The sequence below is a fragment of the Pleurodeles waltl genome, chromosome 5 (assembly GCF_031143425.1).
Source record: "Pleurodeles waltl isolate 20211129_DDA chromosome 5, aPleWal1.hap1.20221129, whole genome shotgun sequence".
In the NCBI taxonomy this organism is placed as follows: Eukaryota; Metazoa; Chordata; class Amphibia; order Caudata; family Salamandridae; genus Pleurodeles; species Pleurodeles waltl.
In genome coordinates this window covers 889,925,280-889,942,511 of record NC_090444.1, presented here as the reverse complement: position 1 = coordinate 889,942,511, position 17,232 = coordinate 889,925,280, and the positions used below count along the sequence as shown (strand labels likewise).

The 17,232-nt window shown below is 45.5% G+C and overlaps 1 protein-coding gene across 4 annotated transcripts in view; it reads right to left on the bottom strand.

Moving 5' to 3' along the window:
- LOC138296130 (PHD finger protein 7-like) overlaps positions 1–17,232 on the bottom strand; it is a 1,092,052-nt gene that overhangs the window by 965,172 nt on the left and 109,648 nt on the right. Inside the window, exon 1 of one of the 4 annotated variants that reach the window (XM_069235000.1) lies at positions 13,784–14,008. The exons of 2 other annotated variants lie outside the window; for them this stretch is intronic. The gene's annotated coding sequence lies outside the window, so the exon portion shown is untranslated. Of the gene's footprint in view, positions 1–13,783; positions 14,009–17,232 lie in introns of those variants that run through there. One more of the 4 variants, XM_069234997.1, reaches the window with a different exon arrangement.

Sequence of the window (17,232 nt, the reverse complement as noted above, 5' to 3'; positions counted from 1 at the left end):
ACAATACTGTGGTGGACGCTGGGGCTCGCTTGATGTCCTGCCATTTTCTCAGGTCTACGTGTATACCCTCCTAGTTGAATACGTAGCTGAAGAACTAGATGGAGTTTTGAAAGAAAGAGCACTTGTCCTGGTGAAGCATGACTCCGTATCCCCAGAGGGTTTCAGTGTAGCCTTCAGGTATTTCTGGTGTTCTTCCGCTGTGTTTGACAATATTAAAATATCATCACTTATATTCATAACTCCCTGTAGTCCTGATAGAGTTTCCTTGACGGCTGCCTGGAATACTTCTGCGGCGGAAGAAATCCCGAAATTCAACCTTTTGCCTCTCCAGAGTCCTAGGTGGGTCGAAAATATTATAAGGTAGCAGCTTTCTTCCACCAAGAGCAGGTTGCAGTAGCATGAGTTTGGGTCTAACTCAGAGAACCACTTTGCTCCGTTAAGGTCTGTTATAATGTCGTCTATGGTTGGAGTCAGGTTTTTATCTCTGTTAATGGCTTTGTTGGGAAGCCTCTTATTAATGCTTAGTGCCACCTTTCCAGGCTGTTTTGGGTTATCGGCGATGACCACTAGGGAGGCCCGTGGTTAGGCCCGGTCACCTTCTTGATCACTCCTAGGTCTTTCAGCCTCTTCAGCTCCTCCTCCATTATAGGTCTCAGGCACCCGTTGATGGCGAAGGGCCACAAGTTTGACCATCTTATCAATGTGCAATTCAACAGGAGGGGCCTTAATGCACCTGAGTCCTTCAAAGAGACCTGGGTATTATTGTATTAATTTATCCGCCTGACTGGATTTGACACTGCGTGCAAATGATACTACCCCCAACTCTTCAGCTACATGGCTTCCCAGCAAGATGTCAGCTTCTTTGTCGACCACATGTAAAGTCGTCTGCATCTCCTGGTTGTTCGATTTGATGCATACTGTCATGCGGCCTTTAAGTGGCAGAGGGGTTCAGTTGCTGTATGTGAAGATTTTTGTGCGAGATGGTGATCATGGCAGTTTGAGCTTGAGGCGGTGGTATTGTTGGATGCCCATTACATTGACTGATGCTCCTGTGTCAATGAGAGCTTTGTTTTCTGAGCCTGCTACTTCAATCACACATGTCGTTGTCGGGTTGTTGGTATCTCATTGAGAGTGTAGTTGCTCCTGTTAGTAATGGCTCGCTTACAGATAAGCCCTCCTTGGCAGATTTACACAAAATGATTTTGTCCCACATAGTTGGAGCAGGTATGTCCTTGGGATGGGCATTCATTTGGGGGGTGCTCTTCCCTGTCACAGTAGCCACAACGAGGTTGGGGGTGTCTTGGTGGTTGGCGTTTAAGGTCTGAGAGATTTCTCTCTTCGCGTTATGGCATCTGTGTATTCCGATTTGATGGTAGGTGCCTTTTCCGGTGTCTACGTGATGACTAGGTCCATCTCCGATGCTCTTTCCACTAAGAGGTGTGACCTGGTGAAGACAATATTGTTGATGAAGCTTATGCTGGGTTGACGCAAGAGGAGGCCTCTCAATGTCTTACTGCTACAGACTTGGATCAGTTGTGCTCTGATCTCTTTGAGCTGGTTGTCTGCTGTGCACATACTTGCTAGCTTGCGTAGCCATGCACAGAATGCATCAATACATTCCTGTAGGAGGATGGCCTGGCTTATAGTGGGTACCTTGTGGTACTTACACCCTGTGCCAGGTCCAGTTATCCCTTATTAGTAGATTAGAGGTGTTTCTAGCAGCTTAGGCTGATATAAAGGTAGCTATGGCAAAGCAGCTTAGGCTGAACAAGGAGACATGCAAAGCTCCTACTATACCACTTATATCATATAGCACAATATCATAAGAAAACACAATACTCAGAGTTACTAAAAATAAAGGTACTTTATTTTAGTGCCAATATGCCAAAAGTATCTCAGAGAATACCCTCACTTAGGAGGTAAGTAAAAGACAAGTTATATGTACACAAACCCAAAACAGGTAAGTAACAGTAAGAAAGGTAATGCAAACAATGTAGAATCACAATAGGATGCAATAGGTAGACATAGGCCTAGGGGAAACACAAACCATATACTCCAAAAGTGGAATGTGAATCACAAATGGACCCCAGGCCTATGGGAGGTTGTAGAGGGTCGCTGGGACTGTAAGAGTGTCCAAAATACCCCACCCCAAGACCCTGAAAAGTAGGAGTAAAGTTACCTTACTACCCAGAAAGATACAATAGTCGTGGTAGGGGATTCTGCAAGAACCACAAGCACCAGCTTAACACTGAAGACGGATTCCTGGACCTAAGGACCTGTAAAGGAAGGAGACCAAGTCCAAGAGTCACGAAAGTGTCCAGGGGAGGCAGGAGCCCAGAAAACCCCAGATGAAGGTGCAAAAGGGCTGCCTACGGGTGGAAGAAGCAGAAGATTCTGCAACACCGAAAAGGGCTAGGAACTTCTCCTTTGGATGGAAGATGTCCCATGGCGTGCTGGATGTTGCAGAAGTGTTTCCATGCAGAAATACCGCAAACAAGCCTTGCTAGCTGCAATGGTCGCGGTAGAGGTTTTTGGGTGCTGCTGGGGTCCAGGAAGAACCAGGATGTCGCCCCCTGGAGGAGGAGACAGAGGGGGGCGCTCAGCAACTCAGAGAGCCCCCAAAGAAGCAGGCAGCACCCGCAGAAGTACCGGAGCAGGCACTTGGAAGTTCTGTGAACTCGGAGTCACAAAAGGAGGGTCCCACAACGTCGGAGTCAAACTCAGCGGGTTGAGCACTGCAGGACGGAGTGCTGGGGACCCAGGCTAGGCTGTGCACAAAGGAATCCTTGGAGAAGTGCACAGAAGCCGGAGCAGCTGCAAATCACACAGTACACAGGTTTGCTGTTTGGCGTGGGGAGGCAAGGACTTACCTCCACCAAATTTGGACAGAAGGGCCATTGGACTGTGGGAGACACTTGGACCCAGCTCCTGTGTTTCAGGGACCACGCTCGTCAGGATGAGAGGGGAGCCAGAGGACCGGTGATGCAGTCTTTTGGTGCCTGCGTTAGCAGGGGGAAGATTCCGTCGACCCACAGGAGATTTCTGCTTGGCTTCCAGTGCAGGGTGAAGGCAGACAGCCCTCAGAGCATGCACCACCAGGAAACAGTAGAGAAAGCCGGCAGGATGAGGCGCTACAATGTTGCTGGTAGTCGTCTTGCTACTTTGTTGCGATTTTGCAGGCGTCCTGGAGCAGTCAGCTGTCGATCCTTGGCAGAAGTCGAAGAGGGAAGTGCAGAGGAACTCTGGTGAGCTCTTGCATTCGTTATCTGATGAATAGCCAAGAGGAGAGACCCCAAATCGCCATAAAAAAAAAAAAGGAGGTTTGGCTACTAAGAAAGGAGGCTTGGCTACCAAGAGAGGTAAGAACCTATCAGGAGGGGTCTCTGACGTCACCTGCTGGCACTGGTCACTCAGAGCAGTCCTGAATGCACCCAACACCTCTGACTTAAAGATGGCAGAGGTCTGGGACACACTGGAGGAGCTCTGGGCCCCTCCCCTGGGAGGTACTGGTCAGGGGAGTGGTCACTCCCCTTTCCTTTGTCCAGTTTCGCACCAGAGCACGGCTGGGGGATCCCTGAACCAGTGTAGACTGGCTTATGCAGAGATGGGCACCATCTGTGCCCATCAAAGCCTTTCCCAAGGCTGGGGGAGGCTACTCCTCCCCAGCCCTTCACACCTATTTCCAAAGGGAGAGGGTGTAACACCATCTCTCAGTGGAAATCCTTTGTTCTGCCTTCCCGGGCTGGGGCTGCCCAGACCCCAGGAGGGCAGAATCCTGTCTGAGGGGTTGGCAGCAGCAGCAGCTGCAGTGGAAACCCCGGAAAGGCAGTTTGGCAGTCCCCAGATTCTGTGCTAGAGACCCGGGGGATCATGGAATTGTCCCCCCAATACCAGAATGGTATTGGGGGGACAATTCCATGATCTTAGACATGTTACATGGCCATGTTCGGAGTTACCATTATGACACTACACATAGGTAGTGACCTATGTGCAGTGCACACGTGTAATTGTCCCTGCCCTGAACGATGTGGGGGCACCTTGGCTAGTGTCAGGGTGCCCACACACTAAGTAACTTGGCACCTAACCTTCACCAAGTGAGGGTTAGACATATAGGTGACTTATAAGTTACTTAAGTGCAGTGAAAAATGGATGTGAAATAATGTGGACGTTATTTCACTCAGGCTGCAGTGGCAGGCCTGTGTAAGAATTGCCTGAGCTCCCTATGGGTGGCAAAAGAAATGCTGCGGCCCACAGGGTCCTCCTGGAACCCCAATACCCTGGGTACCTATGTACCATATACAAGGGAATTATATGGGTGTACCAGTGTGCTAATGAGAATTGGTAAAATTAGTCACTAGCCTACAATGACAATTTTAGAAACCAGAGAGAGCATAAACACTGAGGTTCTGGTTAGCAGAGCCTCAGTGATACAGTTAGGCACCACACAGGGAACACATATAGGGCATACATTATGAGCACTTGGGTCCTGCCTAGCAGGACCCCAGTGACACAAGGGCAAAAACAAACTTACATACAGTGAAAATGGGGGTAACATGCCAAGCAAGATGGTACTTTCCTACAATTCCCCATCCTTCTGGCGGGCTTGATGCAGTTTGAATAGCTCTAAGTCAGGGTTCAGTTGGGGGGTCAAAATGGGCATTGAGGGCTGTTACTGCTGCGCCATAGTCAGTTGCGGCTTCACTGTTCGGCAGATACTTGAATAACTTATAGATCTCATCCCGACATATTGTAGTAGTAGGGAGCGCTTAACAGTTTCATGTATTTCCCTGGTTGCTACAAAGTAGTTGTCTAATCTTACAATCCATATGTGCCATTGTAGTGCTGCTGTGGCCAGGTCCGCCATTTCGCTTAATGTCTGTATTACACTGACAAGCATGTGTTGGTGTGGGGCTCTGCCCTGCCATAGTACTTGCTGCCTGGCCTCAATAGCATCGACGGCCACTGTCGCGCATAGTTGAGTGGGGGTGACTTCTGCAGGGTCACGATGCAGTTATAAGGTGTTAGGATGTAATCCTCACTGTGGGTCAACAGTAGATTTTGCGGGGCGTACCCTCCATCATCCTATCTAGCTCTGCTAGGAAGTTCTTGCCCAATGTGTTGTTCTGCCTTTCAGGACAAGGAGTGCTTGAGCAAAGGATGCTTTTGAATTAATCTTGACAGTGCTTGTTGTTGTTGTTTTTTTTTTTGTTTTTATGTTGTCTGTCTGTGTTGGGTAATCATGGAGTGGGAGAGGAACTGCAAGCACACTTGCCTTGTTAATTTGTCTTGGCTTCGGGCTTGCACTGGGCCTGGCGTGCACAGGGAGATGTGCAGTGCTACAGTGGAGGCATGCGACAGGAGCAGGGAGGGGCCGCTCTGCTGCTACGGTCGCATCGGGTTCCGACAGGGCCTGCGGCGCTAGGCGGAGTCTCATGGGTGATCGACAGGAGAGTAAGTGGTAGTGCTTGGGGGCATCAGGCCCCTGACGTTGCGGGAGGCAGGGCCGATGTACTCCCAGGCCACGATGGAAGATGCAGTACGAAGGGGTGAACAGAAGTTGTTTTTATTGATGAATGCCGGCATGCCACATTGGAAGTGGTGGTGTTGGTGCACTGAGCGGGGGTGGAGTGGAGCGTCTTAAGGGAGGATGAGGCACGCCGTGAACGCTCGCAGCCTTCCCAAGTTAAAGAGGAAGATCATCCTGGAATAATTCAGGAATCATCTGATGACTTCAGCTGGGCTATTCCTGTAATTATCTGAGAAAGTCATCCCAAACCATCCTGAAGTATGTGTATGGGGCGAAATATTTAAATGAGATGACTCTAGAGTCATCACAAAAACTACTCTAGGATTGCTTCCTGATTACTTCCGTGGAAAAAATGTGATTATATTTTACTACTGCAGGATGATCCCATGATGATTTCAGGATCAGACTGGATTACTCCAGGATGGGTTCCTGATTACTTCAGTGGAAAACATGTGATGATTGTGTACTACTGCAGGATGACCTAATGATGATGTCAGGATAAGGCTGGAATACTCCAGGATGGGTTCCAGATTACTTTGGTGGAAAACATGTGATGATAATTTACTACTGCAGGATGATGATTTCAGGATTAAGCTTTATTGCGCCAGGATGATCCTAGGAGTATTTCAGGATGGGGCTGTATTACTACAGAAGGATCTGAGTTTAGAATGATGCTGTGTTACTCAAGGATCGTCCCAGAACATCTTTAGTACTGGCTGCACCAGATGACGATGACATCATGATGGGGATGTATTACCCCAAGATGGTGTTTGCCTCTATTACTGCATGATGAGTTCAAGATGGGGATGTATTAATCTAAGATGATTGTGAGTAGTAATGCACAGATCACAGCAACAAAAAAACACACAAATAACTTTCTTGGGCTGTCTTAAAAAAAGAGTGGATTCCTTGTCTGAGCAGAAGAAAATCACAAACTGTTCTACATAGCCATGTGCCGTCCACTGTTACTCTGAGTGAGTATACAGCATACAATCGGAAGGGTTTAACCACAAGGAGATACTCTGATTGTCTAAAAGCAGCAATTCAGAATTATTTTAAGAGAAGACTGTGCTTAAACCCTTCTGATTGGTTTATAAGAAGTCATTCACTGTCCTTCCTCAACCTGTCACAGATTGAGATTAGAACGATGGGCAGGTATTCCCTTAGGAGTTAATGGATCACCACAGGATACTTTTAATGTTTCACTATTTTATGTGTGCACAGAAAACAGAAGAGTAAACCTGAAAAAGTAGACTTGGCTTTGAGTTCAATTCAGCTTACCACAGAAATTGTACCCAGTCTTACCTGTGAGCATATCAGGATATGTTTAGGCTACTCCAGGACAGCGCCAAAATTACTATACAGGTTTTCTATGATCATCACTTCTGCCATTACAACTTAATAGCATGGGTTTAAGTTATTACACAAAGTCAAGAACCATTTCAAACATTATTGCACTTCTTTAAATCATGTCTCACTCCTATTCTTTTATCTTGAGCTTTGTCACTCCCAAGTAATTTGTTGCACATAGATGTTAAACTATAGGTGTTAGCATCAGTGCAGGATTGGTGAGGACTGAGTCACTGTGCTTGGAATGAGACTGCTCAAGATGTTGTGGTTGAGTGTAAGTAGACCTCCAAATGGTTTTGTGAGTGGTCATGTGGGTGCTGCAGTTCAGTGGTGGTGTGACTGAGGGATGCTAGCTACGGAATGTGGCAGTGGTGAATGGGTGATTGGTCTTGTGGTTGGGGGTTGTATACTTAGCTGATTGAGAGGTCAAATCAAATGATCTGAGTGGGAAGAAAGAAAGAAAAAAAAGTGTTGTGTGTGATTCAGGGACATTTTGAGTAGTTTTAGTATTTATTGTCAGAGGTCTAAAACCTGAGGAGGTGCTGGATGTATGTAAATGATAGCAGTGGTTCACGTGGGCTGAGAATGATTATATGATATATGTATGTGAAGGTTTTAGCGATCAGCAATGTTCTGAGTGGATGCTGCGTGTGACTGCAGGTGACTAGTGCAACTGGATTATGGCATAAATGTGAATGCCTAGTGCAGTAAGTGCTGCGTAGAGTTGTTTGGAGTGTGCTGTGAATGGTTGCAGGAAAGTAGAAAGGGAAATGGCAACTAACTGTGAAGAACTTTGCTAGGGTGGTGTGAGTGGCAGACCAGCATTGTTGGGGATGAGCACTCGTGTTGTGAAGGACTTTGGTAAGCAATGGCGGGTGTGGGCTGCAACTGATGTGAACTGGTGAATGAGAGTTGCAAGAGACACAACCGAGTGATTGCAGGTTGGCATGTGAGGTATGAACAAAAGTGAGTGGGTCAGTCATGCTGTGGGAGACAGGATTGGGTTACGCAAAGCTATGGGTGAGATATGACTAAATAGCTTTTGTGAATGATTACATGGTCAGTGGTGTTGAATACAGCTGAGATGGGTGAATGGTGGGAGCAAGCTTGATAGTGTGTGAGTGGCTGCAGCTCATTGATGGTGTCAGTGTGGGATGTGGTTGTGGCTAGTACTGCTGATCGGTGGTGTAGATGACTGGTGTTGCTGAATAGCTGAGAATGAGTGCTGCATGTAGCTGAAAGCAAGGGATTTGATTAAAAGGTGTAAATGTCTGGTGATGTTCTAATTGTGGTTGCAGTCAAGTGATAAGAGTTCTTCTGATGAGTGGTGCAGTTGCTGAGTGGAAAAATGACAGAGTGAGTGGCTACTGCAAAGGTGCGTAGTGAAAGTGATTTTGTGACTGGTCAAATGATGCAAATGTCATAGTAACTTGGCAAGGATTAAAGCTAGTGGTTGAGATGAGAAATAGTTGTTTGGGAAAGTTATTTTATGTTTGTGTAATGGTGTAAGTGGTTTGGTGCCGAAAGTAAATGCTTCTGCAACAGCCAGAAGGCAAGTGAACAGAATGAGTGACGGATGCAGTAAGTGGTGCTGTGAGCATACATCATAGTGGTGTTCTGAAGGGATGACTGGTGTTGCATGTGATTGATTGTGTGCTGCCAGGTATATGTGAAAAGGTGAAGGCAAGTGATATTGCATCATGTATGTGTTTAGTGCCTCAACCTTTGAGGAAAATGGGTTGCATTTAAAGGTTACATTATTGAAAGGCAATCAAAGACAAGGTAGCATTCTGACCCCAGCAGGCCACAGTCCACTTGATGGCCTCCAATCATAGTGAGTCACAATTTACAAGCTAGCTCATGCATATTAATGAGATAAATCGGACAATGATCCTCTCTGAATTTTCTGAACCAACATATTTTTACAGAGGTCCGCTCGAAACATTATTTACTGTCGCAAAAATATTGGTTGCAATTTGCGATCAGTGTTTTCCAAGCAGTAAATAGTGCATGTTGCCCATCTAATTTAAATGTAGGCTACTGCTTTTAATTTTCCTCTACGGCATACAGAGTTTACCCTTCCATCCTACAGCTTGTAATGAGAACAGCGCAGGTGTTGACAATCCCAGCACACATGCAGTTAAAAAAAATGAAACATGGCCTGTCATGGCCCAAATGTAAAAGTTATTTGAAACTGGCAAGTCTTAATAGCCAGTCAGCTAGTAAATCAGTGTGACCAGCCAGGGCAGAGTTGGGATCTATCACCGCCTTCTCCTGAGCCCCGTGACCAGGTGAGATAGCCAACAAGGCTGGCTACCAGCACTGGTGACTGAACTCAAGTAATAGATCATTTGAAGCAGAGCTTCTTAATGTGAAATGGAAAAAGTAATACTGAAGTTATCATAAAGAAAGTCAACAACTATCCATGTCTTAGGACTACAGAACAAGTTATGGTGGCACTCTTGAGTTCTCGTTCACTGACTAGTCTTAACCAAGTGGCACTTACCCTGTACTGTGTTAATGACCAGGCACAGGACATGTCCTGTAGTCCCCAAGTAACTCGTGTTCTCCAGCATACACCAGCCCCCAGACTCCTCAGCCACACACCTCAGCTCTCCATCTTTGAATTTTGCAATGGAAAGCTTCTCTTATTTTGAAATACTGCTTCAACTTTGCACTGAAAAGGGTGAGGGATGGAATTTGTTTTAGTTTTTTCCTAATACAGACGGCAACTAGATTTTTTTTTCTACAAATGAGCACAAGAACCCTCCCAAAGTTGTCAATACTTCACTTATTACATACGCTTTCCTGCCACACACTCCATTCATCCCTCTACCAACCATTCCTGACTTACTTTTAGCCATCTCATCGTAAATTACTATCCTCTCCTGCTACTAATACAGCCCAGTTCACATCACTCGCTCCAGTCCTGCCTCAAGTCTGTCCCTCTCCTGGTACCCAACATCAGCTTTCTCCTGTTATGGCCCTATTTCCCAGTCATCATTCTGTGATCCTGTCCTGAAACCAAAAACGGTCCCCCTTTAAAATTATTTGACCTCTCCTGTAAGTCATCCCTTCTTGTACTGTTCCTGCGTCACCCAACTCTGCCTTCAACTGCCCTGTATCCACTCCTCACATCTTTCCCTATTCTAAACCATTGCCATCATGATTCTGATGTCCTTTCTAGTCACCTGTGCACTAAACCTACCATGTGTCTCATGTCTCCTTTCAAACCCACCCCCAATCAATCATCAACTATAACATACCATGTGCACCTATTCCCGGCTCCCACCTGTGGACGATCCCCCGGCTGCCCATTGTGCTTGTACTATGAGCTCATAGTACGCTCAAATTTAACAATATACTCTCACAGCTAGCTATGTCAACTCATTCCTCCTCACCTACACTCAGCTACATTCTACTAACAGTTCTCCTCCCCTATCAACTTCTGTTAATCAAACTACCACATTCTGCCACCAGTCATTCAAACTAATATCCTCCAATCTTATCCTCTTACATGAACCATATAGTCAAAATATCCATACCTGGTCTCCTCTGTCATAGCCCCCTCCTATTGTCTGTTCTGGCGCCTTGTCACACTCATTAGGCTGTCCAGACAGCTTGGTACCTTGTCAGCCTCCCTTCTTTTCTGACAATGTGCTTTTGAGACCAACAATATTTTTGCTTTTTGCCAATTATCTTTTTAGATTAATTGTGCCCGGCAGTTCCCTAACAATAAAGTTTTGGAAAACACATGAAAAAATAAAAAGATTGAGAAAGTAAAAAAGCTAGTGATCATTGCTAAATCTATTGGCTTTGCCATTGTTTGTTTTGAGTTCTTGTGACTGCTGGTCAGCATGGTTAAGCCTAGCATATAGGACAGTGGCTTAAACTGAGTGGACTGGCAAAGAGTGGTGTAGAGTAGAGGTGCATAGAATGCTGCAGTGGGGGCATTGTGTGGAGCGACATAGATTGAAGTGAATTAGAGTGATGCGGTGTGGAGTGGCCTACAGTGCTGCAGTGTGGCATTGTATGGAGTAGAGTAGTGTGGTCTAGGGTGGATTAGAGTAGTAGGGTATAAGTAACTAAAGCATCAATAGAGACAGATAGGGTGAAGACAAAATAAATAAGAAGACGAATGCCTGTGTTTAAAGTAGGAAAGCACTATGAACGTCCAGGAATAATACTGAAATGCTTATAAATTTTAAAAAAAGTGAATTGCAAAAAAAGATGAGAAAGAACAAAGATGAGGAAGAACACTTACTTCGACATGATCCAGGGACGAGCTAACACAAGAAAGGAAGGGAAGCCTATAGAAGCTAGGCAACTGAAAGATTTCAAATGAAAATGACAATGAAAACAACTAATGGTATGATATGGGTGGGCTGTAAGGCTACTGAAGAGTTAACAAAATGTTTTACAGCAGTGCACTTGCCTAATGTAGAAACGTCACTATAGGGTCCTCCAATTTCAATCAAGGACCCTTTGAACTCACTGTAGAACCCTCCGCTGCAAAATAATCCCTGCTATCACAGTTCGATCTCATAATAGTGGTTGAAGTGAGGGGGGCCTCAACGACTCATAGCTGTATTGTTTTCATATTTGGAGAGCATTTAAACAAGGGTAATATATGTGCAGCGCTGCAAACACCATAACAAGCCTCAGAAGTGCAGAGAAGCTGGGCCAAGGTGGCAGGATTCACTAAGGACTTTTTGAAAATTGTCAGAAATGTTGTATCTTCCAGCTGCAGTGCATGAGCCTTCAGTACACCAATGTACCAGGGCTGCCTTGGATTGCAATGTGCAAATCTCATCTGTAGAGGAGAAGCAAGAAAATGAGTGGAAAGACAGATGAAAGCAGACAGATGGGAGAACTACGAAAGATAAGAGAAGGGAAGGAAGACATGTGGGAAGTGGAGTTGACAGAACAAATGTTGAGGAAGGATGAGAAACTGGAGAAAATCAGAGAGATTAAAAGGAAGAAGGGTGTGGGGAAGGAAAAACAGAGGGAAGGGAAAAAGATGGGAGACGAATAATGTCTGGTGTGTGTGTGTGATTCCCGAGCCTCTCTCTCCTGTTGCATGGATATCTGGCTAACAGAGGGACTAGCTTGTGGTGAACTGACAACTATCTAGGTGTGTTTTTTTCTGCCTTACAACAAACCTTGGCCTGTATTGCTAAAGCTTTGCACAGGGTTGCTTTTATGAGACAAATCCTGTGTAAAACGTTGTGCCGAGATTTAAAATCCAACACAAGTTGGAAAGTATCCCAAATTAACACAAAACTGTGCTATGTGCTACTTTATGCTGTTGTGTGTCAAATTTGCTTTCCTTGGGTAGTACACAGCCATGGTTTTTCTACACAAATCGCTAACTAATTACATCGGTTGACATGGATTAGAGCCAAAACAGTATGCTTTCTCAAGGCAGGTGTAACAAGGAGAAATGTTTTCCTCCTTATTTTTCCACCTTTGCACGTGTGCTGCATTGTACAGCACACATGCAAAGTGGAAAAAATATTAAAGGATGTTTTTTGTACTGGAAGGGTTCCCTTCCAGTACCAAACCCATGCTTAAGAGAATGCACTCACATTTGCATTAAGACACAAGTGTGTACGACTTGGGGTATTCCAGCCAAAAGGGTGCCAGCGCCTGGGGAGTGTGGGGGGGTTGGGGAACAAAAAAATGTGCCCTATTTTAGTAGATATGGCACATTTTATTTCTCTCTTTAACGCAAGGCAGCGAAGCAACTTTGGTTGCTAAATTGCCGTGTTTCAAATGTTAGGAAATCTAGGCCTAGAGGGAACATCACACTAGGATTCTGTGATATTGTTAGGGTTTCCAACTTTCAATATATGTGGTTTTGTTAAAATCATAGAACATACCAGACTCATCTCTATTGAAATGCTGTTTGGTAGAGATTCAGTTCTAACAAGTGCCACATTCACATGAACCCAGAGGCTTACAGAGAGACTCCCAAAGCCTCTGCCACTACTAAGTCAATAAATTACCAGGGAGAGTCAAGCCAAAGGTCAGCTCTGGGTAAAGGAGTCCACGCACATGCCATGAAAATATCTGGCATGTAAATAACGCAATAAACATCGTGTTAGAGTTTGATAAGGTGCCTACCGTTCAACAACGTGCATTTCAGTTATTTCTTTATACGATGATACATTTCAACTTAGTGCATCGGATTTTCACTCTGCACTGACAAGTATTGATTATAAGTAAGCGTTTTTAAAAGTACTTAGAAATACTACTGCCCCACCCTGATGACAATGCTATTAGTAAAGTAAGAGCTAAGGGAGTTTTAATGTGTACCCTATGCATGGACGAGATTTTTATAGACTGACCAAAATTATAGGCTATTAAAGCCAACACCAGAGAGGTTTTTGTAAAGGCCTGGTGAAATACAGTATTTGCCTCGAATCACACAATTTGGTCAATCGTGGAAGCATAGATTGATTCCAAATTTCACACTTAGGTCGCTTGATGGGTAACTCTTTCTGCTATGAAAGGTTCACGTTTTGCATAATATTGTTCACGGATGAGTTTAAAGCTTGGGTGACGGTCTGAATCCACATTGTTGGCTGCTTTGCATAAGGTAAAACTTGACCGGAAAAATAAAAGCGCTTAAGTACAGACAAGTGTCCCTTTTTTCATCCTACGGAGCTCCGCAAGGGTTTACTGGGATCCAGAGTCGAGGCTGGTTTCGAACTTTGTTCCCCATTTTGCCTTTCTAATTAGACCCCTGCGCCCACCCGAGCGCTGGGGGATTTCCAACCATCTGCCTTATATAAAGTCTCCTTCAAAGTTAACCCGAATGCTCTTGTACATAGCTGCATATTAAAGAAGGCCACAGGCGAGGTCTCACTCCCACCTCACTCAAAACAAAAAAGCCACATTTACCCGAAATCGATGAAAGAGAGCAGGGCTCCTGCATCATCACAAACAAGACCCTACATTCAAGCTACGTGAAGATTTGGAGAGATGGGCTCCCGCCTCAGAAGGAAGACCTCTGTGCTTCATGTTGTGACTCCAAGAAAGTAAAAAAAGACGGGAAGTCAGTTGTGCAATAAAAAGAAAAAATACCGACGGGATACATCTGCTTCCTCTACCGTGCAGTGAGCTCGATCACCACCGAATCTGCACATCATGTTGAAGTGCAGAGCAAACTTTCCTCAGCTCGCTGCAGGTCGGATGTAGAGGTAGAACTTCCTGTTTGGGGGAAAAAAGGAAATAGAAAAGGGACCACCGTCCAAGTGTTGATGTGCTGCCCCAGGCTAGGTTTTTCACCTTTGAATTCTGGGACTTGTAGTCCTGGTTTATAACGGATTGAACAAGACTACAAGATCCAGAATTCAAACAAAACACCTGGAATTGAGCAGCACATCAAGCATGGACCAAACTATGTTGCATGATTGACAAGGAAATGATTAAACTGAAATCTGAGCTGAGGCTCCCCAGGATTAATTATTATCTAACGAGAAATGTAAAAAAATAGTATGTTCACAAAAATGTTTCGCTCACAAATTCTTTGTTATTAGTCAAACTTAACTTTAATTTACACTGATGCATTTTCACAAATGTTGAGAGGTGGATAACAATGAATGTGTTATATAATGTCAATTCTTTGATCACATAACCTGCAGCATTATTTGCCTTTCTATGCTGCATAACTGAACTGTGACTGACATTATCCACAGTTCCTTATAGCACATTGGATGCTTGTATGCACATAAGAGGACTTTTACCAGATACACAGTGTTCATTTTTGAGTAATCAGCAAATAATTCTGAAATCACGTCATAGGCTCAACATTTCTCACAAAAACAAAACCAACATGGTGGACAGGCTCTTGAAGTAATCGTCAAACCATTCTCAAATCATCAGGAACAGTGTTATCTTGTTAATACTTAGGAGTAATCAGATAGTCATCTTCAAATCATCCTCAAGTCTTCAGGAAGGCTTGCACTGTGGGAAGTAATCAAACAGTCATTTTCTAATCATCACAATATCATCAGGCCTGGTTCCTAAAACTCTGCTGATGACTTCAAGAGCTTGATGATGTGTTTTGACGAGAAAATGACTTCTAATGTAGTTGGATGATCATCCAATGACTCTTGGATGGCTTCTAAAGTAATCCTTTTTGCCTTGGGTTATCACCAAATATGACAGGCCCCAGTGTTAGGTCTCAGTGTTGTTTGGCCTGCGCCTTGCAAGTCTATGCTGCAAATAAAGAGACATCCACACCAGTGATATATTATGGGCATAAAGACCCCGAGTGATCTATGACCCTTTTAATTATAGCCTTGGGCCACACCTGGCCAGAGGATGTGTGCAGTGTACATCTGGGTCGCCCCTGGCATACGTAACAGTCTGGGTGGCTACTACAGGCAGACCTAGTTAACTTCACAATAGACAACAAACAATAAACGGTGTATGCGTAAAACACTGGATAACGGCAAAGGCAAAATCACTGTAACACAATGAAGATGCAATAAATAGTAAACCAGGTGATAATCACACCCAAAGTCTACTCTGCAATTAAAACAAAATGACAAGTGAGGGATAAATTCATAAAAGAGCTTCATCACTCATGGCGGAGGCCCCACAATCATGGGCGGATGCCCACACTTGTGGCAGGACCTTCTCAATGAGTAACAACAGTATGGAGTTTCTGCCACAAGTACAGGCCCCTGCCATGGCTGCAGGGGTCTCACAAGTACGGAGGCTCTTTGTGAATCGAGCCCAGAGACTTTAGCAATACGGTGATAGATGTGCACACTAGAGAACAACTGCAGAAAGATGTATCGGTGTGCATATCACCCTGACACTCCAATATTTCTCTACAACTGTGCATCACTGAATAGTGTGCCTTGGAAAGTGTGCATGCCACTGCTCAGAGCTAAAAAATAAGCAGTAAAAAGAAAAAACCCTCTATTCTGTGAGCTTCAACCGAACCGCTGTGGCAGAGCGAAATTCTTTTTACAAACAGTATGCTAAAAATATCTGTTTCCGTAATTCTCTACAGAACTGATACATCATTAAAGTGGCTAATAACAAACAGTATGTCACTACAGAGATCGTCAAGTGTACTGTGACAACACCCCAACTAATGGTCCCTTGCGAAAACATGTCTTGTAGAGCCTATAGAGAGAGAGAGGCCTGGAACGCGGAACATGATGACGTCTCATTGAGGCTTGAAACAAACCTGCTCTGAGTAACAGAAACAAACAGTGGCAAAGTAAACTGATCTCTCGCATGAAAGAACTACTAATTTTGAAAATGTGATTTAGCCATGTCGTATACCAGAGTGGCTGCAGTTCAGCATGGCTAAAAGTTAGTGGCATGGAAGAGAGTGACGTGGAATGGAGTGTTGTAGAGTGGAATAAATTTGTCCTAGAATAGAAAGGCATGGAGTGTCGTAGAGTTGTGTGGAGGGCTGTTGGAGGGTGTGTCGTAGAGTGGAGTGTCATGGAGCAGAGTGGAGTGTCAAGTACAGTGGAGTTTTGTAGAGTACAGTGATGTAGAGTGGTGTAGCACAGAGTAAAGTAGAGTGTCATCAAGTGGCATAGAGTGTCTGAGTGGGCTGGCATAGAGCAGCGCACTGTAGAGTGGAGTGTCTCGGAGTGGAGGGGAGTGGCATAGAGGGAGCTGCGTGAAGTGGAAAAGAGTGAAAGAGTGAAATGGAGTGCCTACAGAAAAGTGGCACAGAGTGGAGTAGAGTGGAGTGACATATAGGGGGACATTCACCGCGGAAGCACCGACAACAGGCTGGCAGTGCTTCTGGGGGCATTCTGACCGCGGCGGTAAAGCCGCGGTCAGAAAAGGGAAGCCGGCGGTTTCCCGCCGGCTTCCCGCTGCCCCAGGGAATCCTCCACGGCGGCGCTGCAAGCAGCGCCGCCATGGGGATTCCGACCCCTTCCGACCCCCTTCCCGCCATCCTGTTTCTGGCGGTTTTCACCGCCAGAAACAGGATGGCGGGAACGGGTGTCGTTGGGCCCCTGGGGGCCCCTGCAGTGCCCATGCCACTGGCATGGGCACTGCAGGGGCCCCCTAACAGGGCCCCATTGAGATTTTCAGTGTCTGCTTGGCAGACACTGAAAATCGCGACGGGTGCAACTGCACCCGTCGCACACCAGCAACTCCGCCGGCTCCATTCAGAGTCGGCATCCTCGTTGCTGGTGCTTTCCCGCTGGGCGGGCGGGTGGCCTTTTGGCGGTCGCCCGCCAGCCCAGCGGGAAAGTCAGAATGACCGCCGCGGTCTTTTGACCGCGGTACGGTCTTCTGGTGGTTCCCGGCTTCCGCCGCCGGCGGGGGTCAGAATGACCCCCATAGTGTTGTAGATTGGAGTG